The sequence below is a fragment of the Ictalurus furcatus genome, chromosome 1 (assembly GCF_023375685.1).
Source record: "Ictalurus furcatus strain D&B chromosome 1, Billie_1.0, whole genome shotgun sequence".
Lineage (NCBI taxonomy): Eukaryota > Metazoa > Chordata > Actinopteri > Siluriformes > Ictaluridae > Ictalurus > Ictalurus furcatus.
In genome coordinates, this window is record NC_071255.1 from 27,159,704 (window position 1) to 27,170,189 (window position 10,486).

Genomic DNA, 10,486 nt, shown 5'->3' on the forward strand with positions numbered 1-10,486 from the left:
TCCTTATAATCGTTTATTTTACTCAAGAAGCTTGAACCTTGTTTTGTTTTTCTTACATTGAGGGGAATTTTAACATGATTTCTAGTACACATTGTGTCTGAATTTTCACCGTACAAGGCTACAACTGGACTTGTGTGAATTGTCTCTCACATACCGCAGCTCAAGGATTCTGCACAGCCAAACAAACTAAGTAAACAAACTTAGCACTCCTGATTTTGAGCTGATAACCTCTTTGCACTATAGTTTTTCTTTTCTTTACCACCAGACCTAATGTTCTGTGCTCTGGCTAACATGGCACTCATAGTTATCTAATCATTTGCCTATGCCAATTGAAATAAAACAATGCAATATGAGCTGACTTTAAATGCATTCGAGAAAATGTACTTTGTAAACATTCAACTTTAATAGATAACTGAAAGAATCACCATTTTGGGTGCTTTGGTTTGCTGAGAAAAGTGGTACTTTTAGTGATATGATTGTATATTTTAGGTTTGTATTTAAAGGCAAATTATGGACCTTAAACCTATTATCATTAGGTCCAAGTAGTGTGATCACTGAGGGAGAGTGGAAGAGTGACCTCTGCTGCTCACAGCTGAGTTGGTGGCACTATATTAGGAAACATATAATAGGAAACAATGTCTGTACACATATAGCTACAGGAACTATGTAATATACAGACTGTAATTGATATGTATCTACATATTAATATATTATATAGCATGGGTGACGTGTTGGTGTAGCAGGTAGTGTTGCTGCCTCACAGCTCAAGGGTCCATGGTTCCAACCTGAGCTTGATTTACCGGCTGTGTGGATTTTAACATGTTCTCAACATGTTTTCAAGGATTTCCTCTGGGTTCTCTGTTTTCCTGTCACCTCCTGAAAACATGCCAGTAGATGGACTGGCTACACTAAATTTTGAATTAGTGTGTGAGTGGGTGTGTAAATGATCCCCTGTGATGCCATTCAGGAAGTATTCCCACCTTATGTCCAGTATTCCTGGGATAGGCTCTGGATTCAATGCGACCAGGATGGAGTGGTTTAAATAAGAGAAAGTTTAAATAGAGTGAACATATGGATGACAGGGAACAAATTAGAACGAAATGGAAAAGACATTTACCAAACTGATCCAATGTTTGAATCACAGCCTCATCCAAGCTAAAAACAGAGTAATAAATTACTCATATGACTCATATTGCACTTGAGTCATTTCCATACGCCCGGTATTATGTTTAGCTACACTGACCATTCACATTTACTCTATGATTGTATCCAACAATAGCAGCATCTCACTGGAGACATGATGAGATTCGTCATGGCTCTGTGCACAGCCTGAATGAAAATCTCATGTGCCAGCGAGACAGAATCACCTCAGACCCCCCTATCTCAGTGTGAATAGGAGCATCAGGCTTGAGCACCTCCACATGAACCCCCCCCCCCCCCCCCAATTCCCTCCATCTCATACTCTGTGCTGTTTCAAGAATGCAGTAGCTTTCTCTTATCAGACAAAATGGATCAGGGTTGAAGGGTTGGCGAATTTTGCAGAGGTAATTATGTCCTTCTGGACTGAATTATATTGACCATTGCTCTAAGGACCATTGTCCTGAGGACATTCTTGTTCATTTGTTTTTGTAGTGGACCATTGGTGCACTAAAAGAAAAAAAATTAGTTCAACGGTGCTTTATGACTAAATGGATGATAACACTCTAAACGGTTGGAAATTTGGATGCAGCATGATGACCATCAATACATATTTCCCTGTGGGCATAGACACTCTGATCCTGTGACTGGGCTTTGCAGCAACTCAGAAACATGGTTACCTTGGCCAGTTTGCTCCAGTGACCTCTCTTCTTCAGGAAGTCAAAGGATATTGTTTACTCTAAACAATGCAGTTATCTCTATATGCACTGAAATAACAGGCCTCTGTGATTCTCTTTCTATCTAGCTCCTATGCTCCCCCTGGATGCTGATTAAACCACTTCATCTCTGTCACTTCCACTCATCCATTCAGAGCAGGTTTTTGGTCCTGTTAGGGCCACTTCTCTCTTGTTTGTGTCCTTCGCAGGATCGTGCAATAAATTTTTGTGTCTCCTCTCCTAATGCCGTAGTGTACCTGAACTCTCAGGAGGAAGGACAGAAGTGCTTTGTGAAATTTAAGTGGAATCTATTAGGGATAGGTTAACTGTAAACAGTAGCATTGGTTATAAAAGTACTATTATCTCAGCATTGAAAAGGATTAGCTCGCTTTAGGTAAGAATTATTATTAAACATTACTATTACTAAGTGACTCGTCGTGCTTTTTTAGAACACGAATGGATTAGATGACAATTATTATGTCATCTATGTGGCTGTGGCTCAGGTGGTAGAGTGGGTTGTCCAGTAATCATAGGGTTGGTGTTTTGATTCCCGGCCCACATGACTCCACATGCCGAAGTGTCCTTGGGCAAGACACTGAGCCCCAAGTTGCTCCCGATGGCAAGTTAGCGCCTTGCGTGGCAGCTCTGCTACCATTTGTGTGTGTGAGTGTGTGTGAATGGTTGAATGAGAACCAGTGTAAAGTGCTTTGGATAAAAGCGCTATATAAGTGCAGACTATTTACCATTATATGACAATATAAAAGTTGTACTTTACGAGAAAAGTTCGCAGATGGCTATGACAGATGTATCACTTTGGAGATGTGAGTAACTCCTGACTCTCTGACTTTCTCTGCTAATGCAGAATCATCCTGAGATGTGAACTGTTCAAGTCATCCAGAAGAAGGACAGTCTGACAACTTATTGACTGAATCACTAAACTTATCTTTGTGAAGAGCAAACACCTGGTTGGTGCATGTCAAAGGGGCATGTCAACATATGTGAAATTAGCGCATCAAGCTGTACTTTCAACTAAACAGTCTGATGACAGTATCAGTATAAAAGTGTACCAGTATAAGCTCCTGAACTTCAAATACAACCAAAGAACATACATAATATTTATCTTTAACACATACATCTGCATGGCTGTGCCCTCTAGTGGTGGGATGATAAGGTCAGCATGACTTCTGGCTTTTAATATCTTGACCTCTGCATCATGGGCCTGTGGAGTTATATTCCAACATTAAATCATTTAATCATCCCTAAATTGATTATTATCACATTCCTGGAGTTCTGCATTTGTCATATTTGTAATATTTTAAAAGAATAGTCATGGGAACAACAATTTATATTTTAACAGATGGAAAATAATGACAAATGTGGAAGGACCTTAACAGTTGCTTTTAAACCACAAACCCTGCTTTTAGATGATTATAGCTTTCTAATGGTGTTCTAACTGGAACCTTTTCAGAAGGGGAATGTCACTGGTGAGGAATGTCACACAGAAGGGGAATGTCACTTTTTAAGGTTTCCCCCAAAGAACCCATTAAGGTGCTAGATATTATTTCAAAAACACACAAGATCATTCCTAATTTTACATTTTCACATGACACCTGCCAAGTGTTTTGCATATTGCAAAACTTGTACAATCAGGTTCTTTTCAATATTTCCATATTTCCCAGGACTACTTTAGTATCACTTTATTTGGCAGAACTAAAGATTTTGGCTTCCTTGCTCTGTTACCTTCTTGTTGTCCTTTTTTGTAAATGGTTGAGTAAAAACTCTGCTTACTATATTTTTTTTAAAGACAAAACTCAGAAGTAGGTCCTGTTAAGTTTTATTAGTTTATTTTTAGCTTCAAAGAAGGACACCATGATTCCATAACATTCCATAAAATTTCTACATCTTAGAAAACATTCATTAGAATTTGCCCACACCTTCTTTGATGTTCATTAACTTTCTGTATTCTTGGGTAAACACTAATGAATGCAAGCTTTCATAAACCACTCATGGTTAATATTTAATAACCGTTCTGGTTATCCCGGCTCTGGTCTGATGGTCAAGTCTGCAGAGATTATGGAACAGTTACTCTCCAATATGCAACATACAAGGCTGAAGGCATCTTGGATGGTAAATTCAAGGCTGGCCATCAATTCTTTCATGAAAAATAGAGGGTCTTAGGACCCCAAACCCCAACATACAGACTGAAACAAATACAATATTTTATCCTTCCTACCTACATGCTTTTCCATCCAGACCACTGAAGATGACATATGAATGTTGATAAATGGAACTGTGGCCTAATGCTTTTTTCAGAAATAAAATATTTTGTATTCTTGGAGCCCAGCATGCTGCAATGTGGACACAGTAACCTTTCTACCAATCAATATATAACATGTCTGGACAAAGCTTGGGCACTGAGAGACATTGATTTCCCAAGAACTCGCTCATTGGTGTGTTTTATCCCCTAAAGCCACATGCTGGAACCCAATATAAACTCTTCAGATACAAATCAAATAGAAAAAAACCCAAACCAAAACCAATCATATAATGCTGTAAAGTGAATGAAAAGGCCACAGTGCTCATCAGGTATGAACCTGCATGTTCAAGTGTGTCATTCTTTTACATTTGAAACAAATGAGTCTTTTCCATCTCATGGTGTCTGTTCATGGCGTAACCTAGCTGAATATGAGACACTGTAGTTATCACAGATAGAGAGAGAGAGACCGCAGGATTTCTTAAAGAGTAAATAAAAACAGTTTTGTTAAAAAAAGGCATCATTGCAATGAAATAAAAGTAGTCCAGTGCAAAATTTATGTTCATCTTCGTCAATGCACTTATAACAAGCAGACTACAATGAATAAATAAAATGTTTTGGTATGTGGTAGCCTTGAGCAATTTTGCTGCTAAAAACATTCATTGTATGTAATGAAGGACATATTCTTCTTCCATCTCTGGCTACACAATACACTTCCCAAATGAAAATGTCATAGTAAATGGCAAAGTGAAGAACTAAGATAACAAAATTACATATATATATTTTTTATTTCCTGTTTAGATTTTTTCGAGGTGATGATGCTTACAAATTGATGACCCAATTATTAGATTCCGAATCACTCCTATTACTTCTGTTATGTTCAGGAGCAATTTTTTAATGAACTGAATCCTAGACATGGCTATAATGGTAATCACAAGGCAAGAACCATCATTACAATCTCAATTGTGGTTACTACTAACTCCTTTTTTTCAGAACGAAAGAGGGGAAATACTTAAATACTTACATATATGTCTTCAGCCAAACTGCATGAACATGTAGTAAATGAGATGTCTATGCTTCATGAGTTACAGTATGTATATTAGAATAGACGAAGGAAATTGTACTTTGACCGAGTGGAATTAAATAATATTTTGATGACAGCATGATCCACCATCATCCTGGCTGACCATCAACTTCTTTATAATTGTAATTAAATTGAACCTTTAATTCCATTCAGTGTTCACACGTATGGACAGTCAATTTAAAGCAGCTTTTAGGAAAATCTTGCTATATTTTGTTATAATGATATTTTCTATACTTTTGGTCATCAACTCTAAATATTTTAGACTTATATACTTATCTGAACAATTTGTTTATTTATTTTTTTCCAGGTATAATATTTTGTCCTTTCACACATGGATAATTCATTTACTTATCAATTACGTAATATTTAGAGAAAAAAAAAGTGAAAATTCATATTCACGCAAGTTTAAGTAATCTAAAAAAACCTCATCTGGAAATGTTTTCATATGATTTATGCATGAAAGGGTTGATGCATGTCAAAATTTTGTAGCAGACGACTACTGCATATTAAAAGGTTAAAAGCTAAAATCAGTCCAAGAATTCTGCTTCAAAGCAAATGTGTATAAAATTTTATGCATATTGAAATGATTCACAATAGCTGTTATAAATCACATTATGCCTGTAACTTAAACACAGGCCTAATGACAAATTGAAGGAAAAACCAGTTGTTTTGTTATGCCATGGTCTGCATTTTACCACCATGGTTTGGCTCCACTTTTACCCTTTGAGGGAAGTCAATGCAAATCATACAAAGTTCTTCTGACTCATCACCTCTACCCTTGATGAAACATTTCTATCCTGATGGGAGTGGTCTCTTCCAGGATGAACCCAGCAACATCCTCAGAGCTCTAGGGCTCACTGAATAGTTGGATGAGGATGAAAATGATGTAAATCATATGCTGTGGCCTTTGCAGTCATCAATAAGAGATTTTTCTCCAATACCATCTTTTTGGTTTGAGGGAATATATTTTGGAAGTGAATGGTGTTCATCCCTCAAGTACACTTCCAGAGACATGTAGAATCTGTACCAAGGTCCTGTGAAGCTGTTCTAGAGGCTCCTGGTGACTCAACACCTTACTAAGATGTTTTATGTTGTTTTTTTCTTTAAGTTGCCCATCCGTATCTGGCTGAATGTAGTTTGCTTGTGCTATTAGTCTTTCTTTATGACCTCCATGTACTGTTAAGATCACTGGCACCAACATGTAAAGAGCTCCTCGTAATGTACTAGTTTTATTTGACATAACACCCTTAATGTGGCTGAGAGAGCATATCACAAAATCAGATATTGCCTGCCCACATCAGTCTGCGTGGCCCTTGTAAACAAAACTGATAAAACTCTCCGAAATCTGACATCAGTCACATTTTCCTCTATTTAGTTTACATCTGCAGTTAAATTTATTGCATTCCCTGATAGCATTTATATTTGCAGGTTGTAAACACCATGATAAAGCCAATAAAAGCACTTTTCATTTATACTGTGGTACCCCCACCCACTACCAGGGGGCAACACAGAGATTTTGGGCTACTTTTTCACATTGTAGAAAAGATTAAAACAAAAAAAGGCTTGAAATATTTCACTTTATGTGTATTCTAATTTTTTGAGATGCTCCTGTACAAGCAAACTAGGATATGTTAAGCTTAAACATATGTATACATATATTAACACAATAGTTTTTTCATTACTAAATTTGTGCATTCAACAACCATTTGTCTCTTTTGTGTTTCAAAGTTCATTGGTTTTCCCCAAAGTGATGGATGACAAAAGGATTTTACATGTGTGCATACCACAGGAAACAGGAAATAGCCAAAGGTCGCATTAGGCTTCCTGGAAACTGAAAGCAATGTAAAAAAAAAATGTTTTTCTTTTCAAGGACAACAATTGATACTTATTTTAAATACCCCACACATTAAAAAGAGAAAATGCTTTTTTTTACTGACAGAGAAAGAAGTTATAAGAATTCTTATTTATCATTTCTGCCATTCTCCCATTCTCTCTAGAAGGATGACAATATTTCTGGGGTTGACTGTGTCTTTGCACATACAGCATAAACTTATCAGTGCTCTTCCTGGAGTTACTGCATTAGTTCAAATGTGATTCAGATGTGTTATATAAGACTTATATAAAAACACTGTGATAAAGAGAGAATGGGGAGATTAAGGACCTCCACATAGGATTTTGAGTTCTGGGGACGCATTTCATGAGAAAATCAAATTCTATAAAAATAGTTAAAGATAAATATTTAACTTAAAGATATCCTAACCGTAACACCAAAGATAACTTTCTACTGAAGGTGTAATCACAACAAATTATTTCAAAATCCAAGTATGGAGCTGACACATATGAATTTAACAAAAATCAACTGTCCTAATTCCCTTGACTTGTCCTTACTTAATTCAGTCCCAACCTTTAAGCAGTGCAACTTGCAGGTGAGTTTTATTGCCAATGACTCATTCACTCCAAGGGGTAATTTAGAGCAGCCAAACCACCTACCAACATGTTTTTGGGATGTAGGTGGAAAACAGAGCTCAGGACTGAATCATGTATCATGTATCCAGGAGCTGTGTGCACCAGCACTACCTGCGCCATCATGACTATATTTAAGTATTTAAACTTATCAGGATGTGAGGGATATGAAGTCACCTTCTCTTAAAAATTCCAACAAAAAAGAAACTCAATAATGGATAGTCAACATGAATTGTGATAACGAAAGTATGAAGGACATCTAGACAATTTATCCTTAAAACTGAATAGATGAATAGTGTTTCAGTGGGATGAGATGAGACAGTGAAATTTGGAGTCTGTCTGGAGTCTGGATTGATGGTCTATGTCTGAAAACAATTCTTCTTCTCTGTTCTTTTTTTTCAAACTTTTTCTATATAAAAACTGAAAAGGGAATCTATGACCTCTAAATGCTGTACTGAATATAGGTGCTGAACTTACAGGATGAATGTACAACAGCATAGAGTTATACAACATACTGGTGAACCCTTGGTTATTATCGAAACTTCTCCTATTAATGAAGCTAAACTTAAAACGATTCCTAGTAACTTTCTGGTATGTTACGTTCCATGCTTTTTAACAGGTTGTAATTTGTTGAGCCCTATGATATAAGATACACTACATGGCCAATGGTTTGTGGACACCTGACCACCATACTCTTCCCAAAACTGTTCCCAAAAGTTTGAAGCACACAATTGTCACACAACTGTCTCAAATTGTCTTTGTATGCTGTAGCATTACAGTTTCCATTCATTGGAACTAATGAAAATTAGTTGACAATGCTCCTGTGCACAAAGCAAGGTCCATGAACACATGCTTTGCCTTGATTGGAGTGGAAGAACTCAATTGGCCTGCAAAGAACTCTGACCTCAACCCCACTGAATACCTTCAGGATTCTCTGGAATGTGCCCCAAGCCTCCTCACCCAACATCGGTGCCTGACTTCACTCATGCTCTTGTGGCTGAATGGGCAAATCACCACATTCACGCTCCAAAATCTAGTGCAAAGCCTTCTCAGAAGAGTGGAGGTTATTATAACAGCAAAAGATCGACTAAATTTGGAATCAGATGTTCAAAAAGCACATACAGGTGTGATGGTCAGGTGTCCACAGACTTTTGGTCATATATTCTATATGATATATATGATATACTAACAGCCCATATCAGACATTACACCAAAGAACCACATAGAACAAGAGCTACAAGTAGTATATCTAGTGTAAAGCAGTGGTTCTCAAAGCAGAGCCAGGGGGTCCAGCCAGTTTTCTGTATCATTTATCTTACACAGAGTCGCAGGGTGTCTGAAGCTTATCCCATGGGACTCGGGGCACAATGCAGGGGACACCCTGGACTGGGTGCCAACACATCGCAGGGCACAATCACACACACACCCATTCACATACCATGGACAATTTATACCAATCAACCTACAGTGCATGTCTCTGGACTGGGTGAGGAAACTGGAGTGCTCGGAGGAGACGGGTAGAAGCATGGGTAGAACATGCAAACTCCACATATCCTCGAACCCCCAATTCAGATTCAAATGTTCTAACCACTAAGCAACTGTGCCCAAGCTCTATGCCTATAATAAACAGTCAGAATATTTTTGCAATGTTAAATAAAGAGTTTAATGAATCTGTACTAAGTGTGTCAGTGAAATTTATGTTACAGTTATTCACAGCTCCAGGGTTCCTGGTTCTATCTTGAGCTCGGCTTACTGTCTGTTTAGCATTTCGCATGTTCTCGCCATGTCTATATGGGTTCTCTGGTTTCCTTCCACCTCCCAAATAAATGGTAGTAGGTGTCTATGTTAAATTGCCCCTAGGTATGAATGAGTGTAGGAATGTTTGTGTGCATGGTACCCTACTATGGACTGACGTCCCATCTGAGGTGTATTCTAGCCTAATGCCTAGTGTTCCCAGAATAGGCTATGGATCCTTCGTGACCCTGACCAGGATAAAGCGGTTACTGAAGAGGAAGATTTAAATGCTCGGATGCTAGAGAGCTATTCACCTGGTAAAATAAAAAGATATACTGTATAACTTCAGGGGGAGAGACTGCGGGGAATACGGTTTATAGTTTACCTTTACAAATGATTTAAGGTACATAAATTAACCATCATTAGTTTTTGGAGTAAAGCATTAGAGGTACACTACATGCACCATTCTAGCTAAAAGACAGGGTGAATTCAGGTACAGTATATTAGAACATCAGGTAAACTGGGACAGTTTTACTTAGCAGCATTTATTTTACAGCCATTGCAGTGGAAATGCTTGATAGAAATAACATGATTTAATTGATGTGACCAGTGGGGTGAGGTAAACATCAAACAGGAAGTTGACTCCAAAAAGTTTGAGATAGGGAAAAAACTTACATAATAAGGTAATGAATAAGGTAGCGAGGGAAACAGAATGTTACTTAGGCCTACTACTGAGTATGCAGCGATTTTCACATAGTGAGATGTGTTTATAATATTTTAGAGACTCATTCTGATTAATTCTGTGATTTTATGTTATGCTTCTACTGCAAAAAATAAAAGATAAATTATAAATAATGTATAAATAAATTATAAAAATTGACTTAACTTTCAGTAGTGGTATTCTATCATGATTTTACTTAAAGGTGCATTAGGCAAGATTCGTTTTAGTGTTTGTTTTTTTGTGAATTTTTTTTTTTTTTTTTAAAGATTAAGTCTCTGACGGTTAGGTGGGTTCGACATTTGAATGATTCCCGCCCCCAGAATCATTGGTGGCCCCGTATAGAGTCTACAAAATACAGTTACAGAAGTGACAGGATG

The 10,486-nt window shown here is 37.4% G+C and overlaps 1 protein-coding gene across 10 annotated transcripts in view; it reads left to right on the top strand.

The window, feature by feature from the left end:
- The first annotated feature begins 9,311 nt into the window (after window positions 1-9,311).
- Window positions 9,312-10,486, top strand: part of LOC128613893 (receptor-type tyrosine-protein phosphatase mu-like) — a 235,340-nt gene continuing 234,165 nt past the window's right edge. For 4 of the 10 annotated variants that reach the window (XM_053635064.1, XM_053635095.1, XM_053635072.1 and 1 more), the window contains exon 1: window positions 9,313-10,486. This exon is cut by the window's right edge and continues 1,610 nt beyond it. The gene's annotated coding sequence lies outside the window, so the exon portion shown is untranslated. The other 6 variants (XM_053635080.1, XM_053635122.1, XM_053635106.1 and 3 more) reach the window with 3 other exon arrangements.